Here is a 19597-nt window from a genome sequence, read left to right as displayed (position 1 = left end):
AGATGGAGTTCATTTAAACGAGGTTGGACTGCATTTATTTAATTTTAACTTAAAAGAAGGGGTTACAATGGCCTTGGAATTGGTTGGCGGGGCACTGCGGTAGGCCTTTGCCTGTGGCGGAGTGCTTGCCTGGTGGAATAGCAGTTATGGGTACCTCCTGAATTGGCAGGAGAGAGGTTGGTGGGTAATGAGTTGAATAATGGAGAATCTGTGACTGCTATGGGAAAGCCCTGTGTTTGGGTTTAAGTGTTTGGTTATTTATTACTGGTAATATGTGTTTTATATATAAAAGCTGCAGCCTTTGTACTCAATTTTTGGTATTGCATCTTTATTTTAGATAAGTACTGAGTGGAAGGGTCAAGAAAGCCCTGGAGAAGTGTATACTAGGGAGGGGCGTTTGACCCTGGCCTAGGTCCTAAGTCATAGGTGGTTAGTGTGATAGGAGGTGGTGGCAGTAGGGGCTTAGGAAGAAGTATATAGGAGAGGGGGGTGGCCAAAAAAGAGCGCCAAGATTAGTCTGCAAGGTCCGTTGGGGAAGAAGCTCCCTCCCTTTAGATAGACTGAAGAAATGTTGCAGCAGTTGGACGGAGTGCTTGCCTGGTGGAATAGCAGTTATGGGTACCTCCTGGATTGGCAGGAGAGAGGTTGGTGGGTAATGAGTTGGATAATGGAGAATCTGTGACTGCTATGGGCAAGCCCTTTGTTTGGGTTTAAGTGTTTGGCTATTTATTACTGGTTATATGTGTTTTATAAATAAAAGCTGCGGCCTTTGTACCCCATTTTTGGTGTTGTGTCTTTATTTTAGATAAGTACTGAGTGGAAGGGTCATGGTTTAAGCAAGGCAATTGTTTTTTTTTTTTTTAAATACTATTTTATTGAGAACAGCAGAAAGGATACAATTGAGTGTGGACATACACATTTCAAATTCTTAGATACAATAAAAAAAAATGACAACTGTAGAAATCAGCAAGTACATGAGTAGTAATAGCAGGCAGTACAATAACACTCTGAGTCAAGAACTAGATCAATCCTTCCCTGTCCTCCTTTTCTCCTCCCCTAGTGGGGGTATATTATCTATTTTACTGTAACATCAAACAATATATATTTAACCGTAATGAACTATTCAACCTAGTATAGGCTGGGACTTCGGAGTGGTTTGTGGTAGTCTTTTTGTATGCCCTATGGTATGAGGGAATACTAACAAAAAAAAAAAAAAAAAAGGGGGAGGGGAGAAGAAGAAGAAGAGGAGAAGGGTTGAAGGGAGCCGGATTCAGGAACCGCTTGTTAGTGTTTATATGGTAATGTTATCCCTCCCCCTCCCCCCACCGCTATGTGGTTGATACAAGAATCCCCACTCCCCCCTCAAGGATGCTGTCAGTATGTACTCGGTATGTGCAAAAGGGATTAAAATTTGTCTCTGGGAGTCAAGGCTCAGTGATACAATGTACCGTCTCCATTTGTTTATGAAATGTTTGAGTCTCCTATTAGTGTCCATTTTAGTGTCTAGTTGCTCGATGAGCAGTTGTTTATGTAAACGATGTTTGAATGAGCTAAAGCTAGGAGCAGAGTCCTCCGTCCAGACTCCCAGAATGACCTTCCTAGCAACTAAAATGATAGTATCAAGTAAGGGGGTATCTTTGAGATGGTGGTCACGCCACTCCAGGAAGCATATCTGTTCCACTTCTAGTTGGGCCCCTAGCTTAATGACCCTCGAAACCCAGAAGGCAATCTTACCCCAAAACTGGTGAACTTTTGGGCAGGTGTGGAAAAAGTGGAGGAAATCCGGATCATTCAATTTGCACTTGCTGCATTCATTCCTCGTTTCAGCTCTCCACTTAGCTAACCTTCGAGGTATAATGTAATCCCTGTGTAGCATTCTAATCTGAGATTCTCTTAGGGACATGGACAAAGTCGCTCTTCGAGCACTCACCACGCTCTGCTGGATTAGCTCCACAAGGTCGTCCCTCTCAACACTTCTGGTCCACTTATCCACCAACAGGATTAAGTTTTCAGATTCAATGTGACTTAAGAGCGTTCTATATATTCCCGAGATGGTAAAGTTGCCCAGTTTAAATGAGGATACTGTCATGGCAAATGCATGTGGTTCCCAAAATTGTGGGTCTCCTCTCATCAATTGGTCAATATAATGCCTCAATTGCAGATAGGCATAGAAGTGGGCCCGTGGTAGCCCAAATTGGGCCTGGAGGTCAGTGAAAGATTTAATGCATTTTCTAGAAAGGTCCAGAGCGTCCCCCACACAACATAACCCGCTGGTGTCCCACAGGATAAAGGGAGAGGAGTCTGTTCCCGGGGGGAAGTCAGGATTGTTTTGCAATGGGATCATTCTAGGCACCACACAGCAGCGACCGACGTGTCTGAGGGCTAGTTGCCAAGCCCTCAGTGTGTCCTTATAGAGGAAGCTATCCTTAAGCGCCGTATAAGGACTACTGGACACGACGAAGGGCAGGACCGGTAGGCAAAGCCCCCCCAGGGCCTGTCCCTCTAATTCAGGGGAGTAGAAGTGCATCGTTTTTAGTTGCCAATCAATCATGAGGCGGCCAAGTGATGCCCAGTTATACAGTTTTAGATTGGGTAGGGCCAGCCCCCGCTTGAGGGATGTGAATATAATTTCGCCAGAGCTATTCTCGGCCTGCCTTCCTTCCACAAGAATTTTGAAAGAGCCCGGTTGTACCCTGCCACATCCTTCCTAGTAATTAGGAATGGGAGCATTAGTAGTGGGTATAGCAGCCGTGGTAGAATTACCATCTTGACTAGATTTATGCGCCCAGAAAGGGAGATTGGCAGGTTCTTCCAACCCTCCATCATACTCACAGCATCACGACAAGCTTGAGTTATATTATTGTGGTATAAGGCTTGACTGGAGGATGACAAATGAATACCCAAGTAGGTCAAGGTGGGTTTAGCCTCCTGGAATGGGTAGGAGAACAATTGGTTTTTACGCTTCTGGAGCCACAGGATTTCCGACTTGGTTTCGTTTACTCTGTAGCCTGAGAAAGACCCGAAAGCTTCAATTGTCGCCAATATCTTTGGGATATATTTCGCTGGGTGCTCTACAAATAAGAGCATGTCGTCTGCATACAAAGCGAGGTGTAGTCTCTCCTTTCCAAGCAGAATGCCTGGGTATGTCGAGCGCAACTTAATGGCCAGTGGTTCTAAGGCCATGTTAAAGAGGAGGGGGGATAGAGGGCACCCCTGGCGTGTACCTCTTTGCAATGAAATGCGAGGCGAGAATAAGCCGTTAGCCATGATGTGGATCCACGGGGCTGTATAAATATTCCCTATATAAGTATAAGATGACTCCATTCCACTCTATTGAAGGCCTTCTCTGCATCCAGGGATAGCAGGAAGGCCTCCGAATTCCCTCTCATCTCTGGGGCTTCAGGACTTGTTGCAAAATGCGCAATGGTGTGTAACACTCTCCGCACATTCGTCACTGATGTTCTATGGCACATAAATCTGGTTTGATCCGGATGAATAATGTCTGATAGGATTACTTTCAATCTGTCGGCCAAGATTTTCATAAGTATCTTGTAATCCGAATTAAGAAGGAAAATGGGGCGGTATGATTCGGGGAGACCAGGGTCTTTCCCTGGTTTCAGAATCAAAGATACATGTGCCATGGTGAACGTCTTGGGAGGAGCAACCATCTCTTTATAATACCGGTGGTATATCCTAGTTAGAGTGGGGGTGATCTGGGGTTTCAACAATTTGAAGAATTCTATGGGAAGGCTGTCAGGGCCCGCCGCCTTCCCATTGGAAATAGAGGAGATTGTTTTGCCTATCTCTTCTGGGGAGATCGGGGCGTTTAGAGCCTCGAGTTGTTCTTCCTTGAGCTGAGGGAGCGCAAGGCCTTTCCAAAAGCCCGCTATGCTCTCCTGAGAAGGTTTCTTTTGGCTGGTGTATAGGTTGGAATAATAGAGTGCCAAGGCCTCCACAATGGACTCAGGTGTTCTGTGTATTTTGTTGGAGTATTTAATGGCTGCTATAGGCTTACGGGCCGCCTGTTTGTTTATCAGCAAGGCCAATAGTCTGCCGGCTCTGTCTCCTTCTCTATAGTATTTGGCACTGGAACGAAGGAGTTGCCCTATTGCTTGGTGGTTTAGGAACACATCTAGTTCGCCCTTGCTGGCGAGGTATATGTCCCTAGAAGCCTGGCATGGTCTGCCACAGTATGCTTGATAGGATTCCGTCAGGGCTTGTTGTAGTGTCTGTAACTTGGCCTGAGCCTTTTTCCGTAGTGCGGCCACATAAGAAATGATATCACCCGTTAGGACTGCTTTCGCAGTATTCCAGAACAGCTCTGGGTTGTCCTGGTGGGCTTGATTGTCCGTGTAAAAGTCATTCCAGGCATGCGTTAAGTGCTTCAAGAAAGCATCTGAGGTGTATAAGAAGCCTGGGAATCGAAGTGTTTGCTTATTAGCAGTCACTGCTCCCAATGAGATCACAAGTTCTACTGGTGCATGATCAGAGACCACCACCAAGTGTATCTTGGCCCTGGTAACCCTTGAGACTATGTTAGAGGAAATCATAAATAAGTCTATTCGCGACATTGTGGGCGACGCTCTGGAGATACACGTGAAGTCTTTGCTTTCCGCGTTCCGCAACCTCCATACATCCACCAGTTGCAAAGAGTTTGATAACCTAGAGAAAGTCTTCTTTTCAAAGGTACCATAATAGCTAGGCTGTTTGCTCCCTACCGCACGCTCCTGATCCCGTAGCCTATCACAGACCGGGTTTGGTGCTAAGTTAAAGTCCCCCCCCGAGTATGATGTCTTGGCCCAGATACGGGGACAATGTTTGAATGAGTCTAGTCCAGAAAGCTGTGGATTTACAGTTCGGGGCATATATGTTACAAATTACCAAGATCCTGTGATTTATTCTAACCTTAACTATTAGAAAACGTCCCTCTTTGTCTTTGTGAGTGTTTAAAATCTCTGTGTTCCCCCTCTTCCCGAACAAGATAGCTATACCTCTGCTAGAATTAGTGTATGAGACATATTCAATCGCTCCCACCCAGTCCCGCCTAAGTTTTTCATGTTCCACCTCCGAGAGGTGTGTCTCTTGCACAAGAGCAATGTCAGCCCCCAGCCGCCGTAAGTGTGTCAGAATGGTACTTCTCTTAGCAGGTGAATTAATCCCCCCTATGTTCCATGTCACTAATTTCACCGCCATTTAAATGGCCATTTGCGGTGTCCATCTAAGCCGGTCCTTCGCAGGAAAGAAATGGGGAGGGACAAGGAGAGCAGCAAGCGGGGAAGAGAGGGGGAAAAGGGCAGGAAGAGCAAACAAAAAAGCAAACAAAAAAAAACACTTTTTTTTTTATATAAATAAATAACAATATATACATTATACTGCACTGATAGGCTAGATTCTCTAGAATGGGGATATCCTTTTTTTTCATCAGGATTGTCAAGAGTATTTAAGCTAATGGTTTCCGGGTACGCCACTCCCGGGCATAGAGCCTGTGTCCCATTCTTTGAAGAGACCAGTAAAAGTGTAATAGCAGTGTGTGCAAAAACTAAACAAATCCAATAGAGCATAGAAATACATTTAACCAAAATTAGTGCTATGTCAGGAGTGTAGACTCGGTTTCTGTAGACCCACTCAACCACTAACACAATCTGTATGTTATATTGCAACATTGATACCATAAAAAAGAAAAAAATAAGATACTTTACAATCTGGGGTTTCATTTCCACTTTAACACTGCACTGAGAATTGGAGCTAAAGTAGCCCCCTTGCTCAGGTCATGGTGTCCAGGTTTCTGTCCCAGACCTATGAAAACTAAAACTCAAGAACAACAATATTATCAACACATAGAATAGAATTGGAACATACATAAACATAACAATGGAACTTTTTATACACAAAGCAGACATCCTAATCCGTTAGTAGGACTGTTTGACATTTTCCCTGTATATGAAATCCTAAACGTACTCAAGGCCAGAAATTCAAATCCTATCAACCCGGGTCTGAGTGTGACGGGCCAGAAGGGTCACCCCCTCTTCTGTTATGTTCTCTTCCCAGGTACTCCGTAACCTCTTGTGGGGAGTCAAAGAATCTAGGGCCTGAGGGAGTTAGTAGTTTAAGTCTGGCAGGGTACAAGAGATATACCTGTCTACCCTCTGCATTGAGTCGCGAGCATAGCGGGGAAAATTCTTTATGCTTCCTCATTAATTCTGAGGAATAATCTTGAAAGATAAGCAATTTAGAACCTTCATACATTATGGGGGACATTTTCCTATATGCGCGCAGCAATTCTACCTTCAGTTGGAAATGTAGCAGCTTGACCATTACTTGTCTGGGTTGTGTATTATCCTGCTCCTGCTGCCTTTCAGGCCCCACCCTATGAGCCCTTTCCACACTACCTTTGAAAATATTGGGGATAAGTTTAAGTACTAGAGGCAGGGTGTTCTCTACAAAGTGAATTAAATCTCTGGGTTTTACGCTTTCAGGGATCCCTAAAATGCGCAAGTTGTTACGGCGGGATCTATTTTCCAAATCCTCAAGTCTCTGGTGTAATACAATATTTTCTTTCACTAGTACATCTATCTGGGTACCATGGGTAACTGCTGTGTCTTCAAGCCCTGACACCCTATTCTCCACTTCTGTAAAGCGGACCGAAAATTGCTTCATCTCTCCTGCTAGGTGATCTAAGCCTTTCTGTAAGCTATCAATGCTGGGGAGAAAGATGGAGGAGAGCTGCTGTACCACTAAATGCGATTCAGAAGGTAACCCATTAAAATCCTGCACAGCAGAGGATGTATCCTGTGAGTGGTCAGCAGTCCCCCTGTTCTTTCCTGAGGATTTGTTTTTCCCTGACATTTTGCCCCAGTCAAAAATCTATCCATACACAGGTACAGACACTACTAGAGGTAGCAGCACACCACCCCCCAACAACAAACAAAAGTAAACAGAAAGTCCTTGCAAAGCAGCACTAGCTGTATGCTGGCTCAGCTGGATGCAGGAGTTCAGCACAGACTGTGCAGAGTCTTAATTGTCTGTTCTTCCTCTGAACCCCCAGAGAGTAATCAGGCAAGAAGCAAATAGAAGAGAGATGGTCTTTCCCTTTTTATAGCACAGTAAACTATTATAGGTGCAGGAGTAAATGTGTTGGTTTTCAAATGTGAGGCTGCACCCGATGTGTTATGGGAGCCACAGCCAATGATTGTCCCTGTTGCTTGTAGAGTCTGTGATAGATCCTCACTATGAATAAGCCTTCTATGTCCTTTACTGTGATTCTCCGCTATTAGTATGTCTTCTGGGTCTTTCTAAAACACAGTCCAGGCCCAAGTGGTGTCACCAAAGCTAGATATAGGGGCCCTTGTGTGGATAGTGTTCCTGTGCCTTATATATAAGAAAACTTTTATCCCACTCTGTGCGCTTTCTCCCAATGTCAGTGTATAGGGATCAAAGATTACCTTATCTGACGGCTATCGGTTGCGTGCTGTGGGGGCCACGAGGTACAGCAGACCCTACTCTTGAGCGATCCGTTGTAAAGTGTGGGATGCCTTCGCTCTCAGGATAGCTAGTATGGTGTTCCTTGCTCTTAGGCCCCTGACCGCGTGGTCTTAGCTTGAGTCCTGCTTTGCGGCCTGCGGCAAACAATATGGCTCCTTTTCGCGCCTGTTATTGGAGGCTTTGATGGACCGCTAGCCTCCGTCCGAGATTAGCCCCACTCACTACAGCAGTTCCCGTGTCTATCTCACGGTCAGATCCCCACAGGACAGCACCCTCCGCCAGCTGATTGAGTTTGTTACCGCTGGCAGCTGCGTGAGGGCTCACCTCGGGGCCGGTGTTGTGCTCCGCTGTGTTTCAGGCAGGGGATTCAGTCACCGAGGTCACCCCGATTGGGTGAAGGCAACAGTCTACTCTCCGCCAACAATGGTCCGGTCGTGTGAGTCAGTCCAGGAGATTACGACCTCTCCTCCTTAAGATGGCACACCTGCATGTGCTGTCTATTCGCGGTGGGGGCGAGATGGACATCGCCAGTGTCTTAAGTGCCAAACACCGTATGTGTTAAGGCTATGCTACACTTGATTGTTTGCCAGGAGTAGTTGTAGGCAAGCTGAGTGGAGCAAAACCCCAAATAAAACTTATAAAGGTTGTGGAAGCTCCGGAGCTCTTCACTTCAGCTGCCTATTCCTTGGCCCGCCCCAAGGCAATTGTTTTAATCTTTCTGCAAGGTTTAAGAAGTTATACCCCTTACCTGCCTCTAATATTGAACTTTGAGAGACTGACCCTAGAGTAGATAGGGCCATTTGTACTCTATATTAGCATACTACTATTCCTTTGCAATTTAAGGACTCTTTATATAGGGAGTTAGAATTCTTTCAAAGAAGGGCCTTTGTCCAAGCAGGTTATTTCTTTAGGCCAGCGATCTCTATTGCTTATGTAGCTACTTCTTCTTCTTACTTGTTAACTAGTCTTTTAGCGCAGTTTTCTAATGATTCTACTAGTGAAGATTTTTTGAACCTCTTATGAATGCTCAAAAGTGCTAATTAAGATTAATGTTAAACACATGTCCTTGGCGGTCATTCCTAGGAGTGCTTCATTACTTAAGTCCTGGGGACCTATTTAACAAAGGTCTGTCGGACCTGATCCGACAGTGCGGATCAGGTCCGACAGACCACACTGAATGCGGAGAGCAGTACGCTCTCCGTATTCAGCATTGCACCTGCAGCTCTTGTGAACTGCTGGTGCAACACTGCCCTCTGCAGATTCACGGCCAATCGGCCACCAGCAGGGGGCTGCCAATCAACCCGATCGTACTTGATCGGGTTGAATTGCGGCGATGTCTTTAGACCGCTGCTTCATAACTGGTGTTTCTGGTGAGCCTGAAGGCTCGCCAGAAACACGAGCCCTCAAGCTCTGTATGGAGCTTGATAGATATGCCCCTTTTTCTGCTGATATGGTGTCTAAAACCAGACTTTTAGCTCTTTCTTTTCAGAAAAAATAAATATTTTGGTTCTGATTAAGATTCTATAATATCTACTGTTACTGGTAGTAAAGGGGTTTTCCTTCTTCAGGACAGAAAGTCTAGAGGAAAATTTAAAGCTTTTAATCATTTTCGTTCCTTTTGTCAGAATATGGAACAAAAGGTTGTCTCCTCTTCTCAAAAGCAAGGCATCTCTGGTTCAGTCTGGAGACCTAGAGCTAACTGGAACACGTCAAAGCAGGGTAAGAAATTATCCTTACTACCAAAACTGCATAAATGTGGGGCCCCCGATTCAGAGGTTCTAGTCGGGGGGGGGGGGGGGGGGGGCAGATTAAGCCTCTTTCAGGGGGCTTGGGTCCATTCTGTTCCAGATTCCTGGGTTTTTCTGTCCAATGTTCCAAGGAATCCTGTAAAAGCTCAAGCTTTTTTCAAGTCTGTCTAAGATTTGGAAGCTATGGTAATGATTGTCCCAGTTCCTTAACAAGAACAGTGGATGGAATATTATTCAAATCTCTTCATTGTACTTTCATAAATTGCCAAAAGAAAAAAGTAGTACTTAGAAGTAGCACTCTTGCCTCAAAACATTGTGAATAAAAAGAATGACTACATATAAAACATAGCCATCCACACTGATAACGATCAACACATTAACACAGTAGATATCAATATCAAAAAGATAAAGAGAACAAGAGGGGCGCCTCATGTGCATATCAATATGCTAAATAGTGATGTAAATCAAATAAGCAAAGTGGGTACTCACATGCGACTATAGTACACTTATGTACTGGTAGGTGCAGGCTAGAGTCTTAGGGTGTACCAGCTAACCCTTTCAGTAGACCCAGATGATCTCACAATGAAGCAATTAGGCTTCTCTCCTCCTCATAGACAAAGCCAGCGCTGTATAGATAATAATAAAGAACAAGAGGGGCACCTCATGTGTGCATCAATATATCCATATATGTGAAATCAAAGAAAAAAATATCAAAAAAAAAAAAAAAAAAATATATATATATATATATATATATATAATATATACAATTGTAAGGCAAAGTATGAAATACATTTTTAACATTTTTATGTAGATACAATGATGTTGTAGCATTGGAAACATTGTCTGACAGCTTACGGCAATGTCATTTACTCACCTTGAGTGATTGGCTACACAGTATTAGGGGTGTTTCTTCATAATACAAAAAAAGCCTGCATATGCCGAAACTATCACACAATCTAACCTCTTGAGAAAGCCCGACCAGCGTCGGGGGAAACGCTTTGAGGAACACACAGTGTAGGACACAGCTTGCAATGATAAATAGCCAACGCAGGTCCCAAGGAGGTCTCACCAAAGTCTGTGAATTTGCAAAAAAGACCACAGAACTACAATAAGGGCATTGGATCACTTGCAGGAGTACAGCAGACACACCGGACTGGTCGTATTGACAGGCTGACTAATGTTTGAAATTTTGTAAGTGCATATGTATTTAACGCTTATTCTGTTTTTAATAAAAATTATTCTTGAGTCGGAGGTTGCGCTCTTGTTCTTTTTTTACATTTAATCAGAGAATGTCGCATCAGTGGCTTATATCAATCATCAGTCGGGGGGGGGGGGACGACCCACAGTTCCCTAGCCTTGAGGGAAGTGTCTTGAATTCTATCATGGGCAGAAGTCCATTCCTGTCTAGTTTCTGCAGTTCATATTTCAGGAGTGAACAATTGGGAAGCAGATTTTCTCAGTTGTCAGTCTCTGTATCCAGGGGAATGGTCTCTTCACCAGGATATGTTCAATCAGATTGTGGATTTTCGGGGTCTCCCAGACTTAGATCTGATGGCTTCTCATTTGAACAACAAACTTTCCAGGTAGTCTGCAAAGTCCAGGGACCCTCTGGCGGAGTTTGTGGATGCTCTAGTAGCTCATTGGTAATTTCAGCTTGCTTTTCTGTTTCCTCCTCTGGTCCTTCTTTCCAAAGTGATTTCCAAGATAAGGATAGATAAATTGTTAATTATCCTGATTGTCCCAGTTTGGCCTCACAGGATTTGTTATGCAGATTTGGTTCAGATGTCCAGTTGTCCTCTTTGGCCTCCTCCGCTTCGGCCAGACCTGTCTCAAGGTCTGTTTTTCCATCTGGATCTCAAATCTCTAAGCTTGATGGTATAGTGTGTACTTAAACATAGAGGTTCCTTAGATTCTGTGATTGAAAATGTAATCCAGACTCATAAACCTGTGACTAGGAAGATTTATCATAAGGTCTGGAGGGCTTTTATAACTTGGTGTATAGATTATTGGCTTTTTCTGGCATTCTTTTAGAATTCCTAGAATTTCGCAGTTCTTATAGTATAGTTTAGATAAGAGCCTATCTGCCTGTTCTCTGAAAGGGCCGATTTCTGCTCTTTCAGTTTTGTTTCAAAGGAAGATTACTAATATTTCTGACATTCATGGTTTTGTTCAGCCTTTGGTGAAAATTAAGCTTGTGATCAAACAATTTCTCCTCCATAGAATCTTAACTTGGTATTAAAGGGTTTTCAGGCTCCTCCTTTTGAGCCTATTCATAAAGTGGATATTAAGCTTCTTTCTTTGAAGGTTTTGTTTCTTTTGGCTATCTATTCTGCTAGAAGAGTTTCTGAATTGTCAGCTCTTTCTTGTGACTGTCCTTATCTTTCACCAGGATAAGACCATCTCAATTACTAAATATGATTTTTTGCCTAAAGTTGTGTTTTCAGACAATATCAATACGGAAATTGTTGTCCCTTCTTTGTGTCCTAATCCCAAGGATGCTTCAGAGAGATCTTTGCATAATTTGGATGTTGTTAGAACATTGAAGTATTGTATTGATGCTACTAAGGATTTCAAACAAACTTCTGGTTTGTTTGTTAACTTTTATGGTTCTAGAAAAGGACAGAACATTTCTGCTGTTTCTTTGGCCTCTTGGTTCATAAGGTTTACTTAGAGTCAGGTAAACCTCCACTGAACTCCCACATTACTGTTCATCCTACAAGATCAGTTGCCACTTCTTGGGCTTTCAAGAATAAGGCTTCAGTTGACCAAATTTGCAAGAGAGATACTTAGTCTTCTTTGCATACTTTTACTAAATTCTACAATTTTGAAGGTTTTTTTCTAGGAAAGTCCTTCAACCAGCTGTCTCAGCTTGATTTATTTTTGCCTGTTGATTAAATTTTAAGTGCATTAAAAAAAGCCCTTTTTGGGTTCTTGTGGGGTTGTGGATTTAGTTTTTCAGTGAAAAAATGTTTTTTTTTTAAATCTCACCCTTTGTGTCTCATTACTCGTAAACTCCACAGCTTGGGTATTAGTTCCTAGGAATAATGGATCATGGACTCTCACCACCTGTATGTAAGAAAACATAATTTATTCTTAACTGATAAATTAATTTATTTCATGGTGGTGAGAGTCCACAAGACCCCACCCTTTGTTTCCTTGGGTGGTGTTTTTTTCCCTGCTCCTTTTATTTTTTGCTCTTATTTCTTTTCCTACCTCAGTTTGCTTGGCTATATGTTAGACTGAGGTACCTGTGAGTTGGGAGGGGTTTTATAGAGCTCTTGGGGTTTGGGAATCTTTGCCTCCTCCTATTGGTAGTGAAGAGTAATTCCTAAGAGTAAAGCATCATAGACTCTCACCACCATGAAAGAAGATAATATATGCTTACCTGATAAATTATGTTTTAATTTACCAGCCCCCTGAATCAAGTGACAGCTATCAGCCAATCACAGACTCAAATATGTATTATTTATACATTAAAGTCTTTTACATGGTCAGTAGGAGATGGTGCCTCAGAAAGACTAAGCAAAATTTAATAATGGAAGTAAATAGGAAATTCTCTTCAAATAAAAGTTCATGCTTTATCTGAATTATGAAAGCTTAATTTTGACTTTAACATCACTTTAATTGTACATTAACTCCAGAGTAAGAAAAAAAATAATAAGAGAAATCAGTTGTGCATCCATCACACTATACCCAAACCTACATGAAAGGTTTTATAAGCTGAGAAAATATCTATATGGCAGCATTTTTTACAACATTGTTTGTAAATATCTAATTCATATAGTGCTCAGGGCACACAGACTCAGCCTACCTAAGTTTGCTCACATGGAAAGGATATATGTTTCAACAAAGAATAACATGAGAAAGAGATAAATATGATAACAGAAGTAATTTTTTCTTTTTGACTGGTCTGCATCATGAAAGTTTATTTATGACTCCCACATCCTTCTAATTATAAGGGAGAGTTATTTTTCTAATTTGACCACAAGATGGCATCATACATCTGTATTTAGATATTGAATTGCACATAACAGAGACTGCATTAGAGAAATTGGACTTTTAATATCCTGCATGCAGTGTCAATGCTGTAATTGAAACCTTTCACTGTCAGAGGGCAGAATCCATATATTGCTAATCCCTCTGTCACTGACTGGGTTTAACAAACTAACCTGCATTGCGTAACCATGTACTTGTTACAAGTTAGGAGAAGACCGCAAAGAGGAACAGGATAAGCAATGCTTTTGTGGAATCAGCTCTTTATAGGAAGAGTAACTGATTTTAATAGGTGGGTGGATGTGGCAAATGCAATAAGGGAATTCAACAATGCATGTGGCTATCTTGATTAAAGGGACAGTGGAGTCAAAATACAACTTAAATGGATTGAAGAGAGCATGACATTTTAAACAACTTTCTTATTTACTTATATCATCCATTTTGCTTAGTTCTCTTGGTATCCTTTGTTAATGATTAATCCTAAGTAAGCTAAGGAGCGTACACGTGCCTTTAGATATCTGGCAGAAGTGATTGCAACAATATTTATAGTGATGTTGTACATTGGTGCAAACACTGCTGCAATAGACTGCTAAAGACATATGCACGCTCTAGCTGAGTACCTATGTTTACACTTCAACAAAGGATACCAAAAAAACAAAGCAAATTTTATAAGAAAAGTAAACTGGAAAGTTGTTTAAAATTACATTACAATAAATATACCGAATATCACAAAGAAAAAAATGTGAAATAAATGTGATAACAAAAATCATAAAAGGAAAACCAAATAAAGTTTTGAATCAAGAATATGTCTGTGTCCTCTGGATGAGTTTTTCAGCTTGTTAGCATTCCTCAGTGAGATCCCATAAAAAAGGAAACAGAAAATTGCAACATAGTGTGAATCTGTAATGGCACTTTGAGGAAGTAATTGTTTTGTAACAAATGACTACTCACATTTGTTGGAGCTTTCGACTAAGCTCAAGGATCTGCGCACTCCCACTTTATACTGATGGGAAAACAGTACACTAGGCAAAACTTGGATACAAATTTATTTTAAAATATATAAAAGCGTCACATAAGCCTTGATAACACCACAATGTAAGGGTACAAAAGCAGATATGCTGTAACAAATGCTTCAAATCGCCAAACTTGCAAAGAGGTAAATGGATCAGCAGGAGTGTGACCGCCGAAACCAAAACCTTTTTAGTAGCAAGACAATAACGCTAAGCCCCCAGGTGTCCTGGCTAGTGTAGAGACGCGATAAAACTCAATATAGGACAGTTCAGTTTTTTGCAAGTTTGGCGATTTGAAGCATTTGTTACAGCATATCTGCTTTTGTACCCTTACATTGTGGTGTTATCAAGGCTTATGTGACGCTTTTATATATTTTAAAATAAATTTGTATCCAAGTTTTGCCTAGTGTACTGTTTTCCCATCAGTATAAAGTGGGAGTGTGCAGATCCTTGAGCTTAGTCGAAAGCACCAACAAATGTGAGTAGTCATTTGTTACAAAACAACTACTTCCTCAAAGTGCCGTTACAGATTCACACTATGTTAAAATGACATGCTCTATCGGAATCCTGAATGTTTCATTTTTACTTACCTGTCCCTTGCTATCTAATTTTTATCGAAATGCTTATAAAGGATATCATGGTAAAAGGTCAACTGCACCAACATATTTTATCCACTAATGCTTCAAGGGCAGCAGTATTTGCAACAATGTCTGTAACAATGTTATACATATAATCCTCAGGACACATGCATACGTTAGTATGCTCTTTTGGAAAGGTGTTTATTTTCAACAAATGTAATCAAGAAGCAGAGGTACATTTAAAAATTGAAGTAAGGGGGCGTGTTCGTTCAGTGGCCATGATAGGTCACAATATCAGAGGCTCCCAGAGTGACCTTGATAAACTGCTGATTATCCTTTGAAAACTACAGTATTAATAATACATAATAATAATGTACTTTAGCGTGTGTGGGTCCCATAAAAGGCAGGATTGGAGGGTTCAAGAGCTTCTGCACATGGGGCTGACAAACAAAGAGGGTTAAAATCAACAATGCGCTCTGTTTTGGATATGTTGCAGGTCAGAGCTGGAATTTTGAACACGCTACACTTTTACACTCTGTGGCAGCCACATAGAGTATCTTGTAAAGTTCAAATATGTGAAATTCAGAGAAGAAAAGCACTCAAACTTTATGTTGGCACCAAATACAATGGTGCAATAAGTGCAAGCTGGTGACTTGCCCTCCGGTGAACTGCTCCCTATATATAATGTAATGCAACACAATTTTTTATGTTTGATATTCCATTCGGAAAATGTCCAGCAGGGGGTTCTACAAGAGATACCATGCATACAGAAATGCATATTAGACCACCACTGCACAATGAAAAACTGGCGCTATCAACTCTGTAAAATAATATTTATTTGGAAAGTGTTTCTCATTCTGCTGATTAATGAAAAAAAGAGTGCGAGTCATTTTCTTCTCTGAATTTCACATATTTGAACTTTATAGGATTATGCTATGTGGCACCCCTTTGTCTTCTAGAATATCTATTATCAATGCCTATATGATTGGAAGTGGAGCAGCCTGAGTGTGGAATCTTTTATTATTGGACTCACTCTTATCACACATATTATTTATTTTAGTGTTTACCCTTCTTTGATTGCATTGTTTTTAATATTATTGTTTGGCACCCCCTATAATCTACTTGGTAGTGGGTAGTTTAATTGTGTTATAATTCTTATACAATTTAAGAGACAGAATCACAAGTAAACACATGGCCAAACTTCTCCTGGCATGGACTTTATATCGTTGGCTGCTTAAGTATTGTGTTATATATAGTGAGTATTTTTACAATGTCTTGCCCTTTTATTTATGAGAGTTAAAGCAAAGATCTCTGAGAAAGCGCATGCGCAAAATGCATCAGATCCCTTGCTGACTGACAATGTACATTTGTTTGTTACTTATACAAATGAATAAACTGCTATAAAGTTTTCAAGTGGATACTGTCCCTGCTCTTTCATTGCTTGGTTTGGCCAAAGACAGCTAGAGAGCGCTGTTATTAGGGAAGCACTTTCACTCTCAGTGTTATCACTTACCAGACTTCAAGTATCGACAAGGGCTGTCTATCCAGCGGATCCCAGCTAATACTAGCACTAGCTACACTACAGTGGGAGCTAAAACTCCTAACGGCACTGATTGAAGAAAAATGCGGAGGTATGCATTCAGCGAGGTCTGTCGGACCTGATCCGCACTGTCGGATCAGGTCCGACAGACCTTTGTTAAATAGGGGCCTGTAAGTACTACCTGACCGACTGTTTTCTCCTGAACGGAAAGGCACCAGAGCTGACACGCTGAGGAGGTTATACGCCACTACATTTGGACACCTGAGGAAGCCTTACAACGCGTAAATAAAAAGGAGCATTGCTTGGGCATTGTATACTGAACCGAGACCTCTGTATATCAACATGTAAGTCACATTTATACACTGCAAGATCAGTCATACTTAGAATGCTGTATTTCAGCAGATTATACTAAAATGCCCCACATTGTAACATCACAGAGACATTACGGGAATACACTTTTTCAGGAATACATATTTAGTAATGTGTTCTACTGTGTATTTACTGTAAATATTTAACATTCCAATGTTCTTTATATAGGGGACAATGTTCTTTATCTTTTTAAATTGATATTCCTATATATATCTGCATAAATCTATACCTGTATTTATTCATATAGATATATATTTTACATTAACATTATCAGATATATATATAGAAAAATAGTTGTAAAATAAAAAGAACATTTTTTTTCTATGTGAAGAACATAGGAATGTAAAATATATGTAACACAGTTCGGGTTTCTCACTGTAGGTCTAACATGGTGTTGGGTTAGCGCACATGAAGAATAAATTAACTTAAGGCATGTTATGGAATTATTAAAGGGGCAGTCTACACCAGAATTTTTATTGATTTAAAAGATAATCTTTTTATTACCCATTCCCTAGTTTTGCATAACCAACAAAGTTATATTAATACACTTTTTAACCTCTGTGATTATCTTGTATCCAAGCCTCTGCAAACTGATCCCTTATTTCAGTTCTTTTGACAGACTTGCATTTTAGCCAATCAGGGCTGGCTCCTAGGTAACTCCAGGTGCCTGAGCACAGTGTTATCTATATGACACACATGAACTAACACCCACTAGTGGTTAAAAACCGGTCAAAATACATTCTGAAAAGAGGTGGCCTTCAAGGTCTAAGAAATTAGCATATGAGCCTTCTAGGTTTAGTTTTTAACTAAGAATACCAAGAGAACAAAGCCAAATTGGTGATTAAAGTAAATTGGAAAGTTGTTTAAAATGACATGTCCTAACTGAATCATGAAAGTTTATTTTGGACTAGACCGTCCCTTTAAATATAAAATATTGAAAAAATAGTCATAATAATTATTATTATATTTACTGTAAAACATATATTCTACAGATTTTTTTAGAATAATTTAGTAAATTTACATAATTATTTACATTAATTATTAATATTCTTCAAAATTTATACTTAATTAGTACATAACACACCTTAATATAACTTATGTCGGATTAGCGCACATTAAGAATTAGTGTACTCCTGTCAGGCCTATGTGCGCAAACCCGACAGGAGTACACTAAGTCCTGAAGTTAGCGCATGTCTGGGTTCGCCCGCACAAAAGTTTTACTTTCAACTTGTAATACACGTTCTTACCCGTGTTCGCAAAAAGCTTACTTCTAGCACGCTTGAGTGAGAGCACTTAATACAGCTCCACTTGTAATCTAGCCCATTGTGTTATATTTTCCGTAGTTTGTTTGCCTTTTATTTATAATAATATTGAAAAAATAGTCATAATAATTATTATTATATTTACTGTAAAACATATATTCTACTGATTTTTTTAGAATAATTTAGTAAATTTACATAATTATTTACATTAATTATTAATATTCTTCAAAATTTATACTTAATTAGTACATAACACACCTTAATATAACTTATGTCGGATTAGCGCACATTAAGAATTAGTGTACTCCTGTCAGGCCTATGTGCGCAAACCCGACAGGAGTACACTAAGTCCTGAAGTTAGCGCATGTCTGGGTTCGCCCGCACAAAAGTTTTACTTTCAACTTGTAATACACGTTCTTACCCGTGTTCGCAAAAAGCTTACTTCTAGCATGCTTGAGTGAGAGCACTTAATACAGCTCCACTTGTAATCTAGCCCATTGTGTTATATTTTCCGTAGTTTGTTTGCCTTTTATTTATACTTTAAGGAAGCGTCTGATTGAATAATCATATCATTTAACACTTTCTCTACTTGTTTGTGAAAAGGATCTTCTTTTAGATCATGTATAGCTTTAATTAAACTGTGTATATTACAGTTTATCTGATCTACTGCAATGCTTGGTTTTTGATAATATTATATCTAGATATCTAACCCCCTTAGCATTTAAACCTACAAACCAAGCTGTTTTGTAGATTACCTTCATGAGAGCTGATTTACAACAGGGCTCTCTTACCATTTGTGTCCTATAAATGCTTCCTTCAATATCATACCTATGTTTATTGTGCTCTACAACAAACTGATAATAATAAGAACTGTAACATTAATATAGTCCTTACGCTACCCCCCAATCCCCCTTACTAGGGTGACGATATGTAGAGAGGTCCAAGTGTGCCTGCAATCTAATTTTGGGGAAAATGTTCTTATTTTTCATCTTGAAAACATTACTGCATATGGTGGGGGGGGATCCAATACAATCCGGTTGATTGACACTCCCTGCTAGCGGCCGATTAGCCACAAATCTGCAGGGGGCGGCATTGCACCAGCAGTTCCCAAGAACTGCTGCTGCAATGATAAATGCTGACAGCGTATGCTGTCTGCATATATCGATGAGCGGCAGACATGATACGCTACTTCGTATCATGTCCGCTCGCACATTGATAAATATGCCCCCATGTATTTATGCAGATGCAACTGAAACCTTGGTTTTCATGTAATCATACGTATGCTTTATGAGCCTTAAAATAAATAAATAAAATAAATATAGAGAGAAGTACATTGGAAAGTTGTTTTTATTGTAATATCTGTTTGAATCATGAAAGTTTAATTTTTACTTTCATGTCCATTGTAAAAATGGTATACACATAGGGGTCAATTTATCAAGCTCCGTACGGGGCTTGATGCCCCGTGTTTCTGGCGAACCTGAAGGCTGCTCCATAACCTGTCTGCCTGCTCTGAGGCGGCGGACAGAAATCAACCCGATTGAATACGATTGGGTTGATTGACACCCCCTGCTAGCGGCCGATTGGCCACAAATCTGCAGGGGGCGGTATTGCACCA

The sequence above is a fragment of the Bombina bombina genome, chromosome 8 (genome assembly GCF_027579735.1).
Source record: "Bombina bombina isolate aBomBom1 chromosome 8, aBomBom1.pri, whole genome shotgun sequence".
In the NCBI taxonomy this organism is placed as follows: domain Eukaryota; kingdom Metazoa; phylum Chordata; class Amphibia; order Anura; family Bombinatoridae; genus Bombina; species Bombina bombina.
This window is presented reverse-complemented; position numbering follows the sequence as displayed.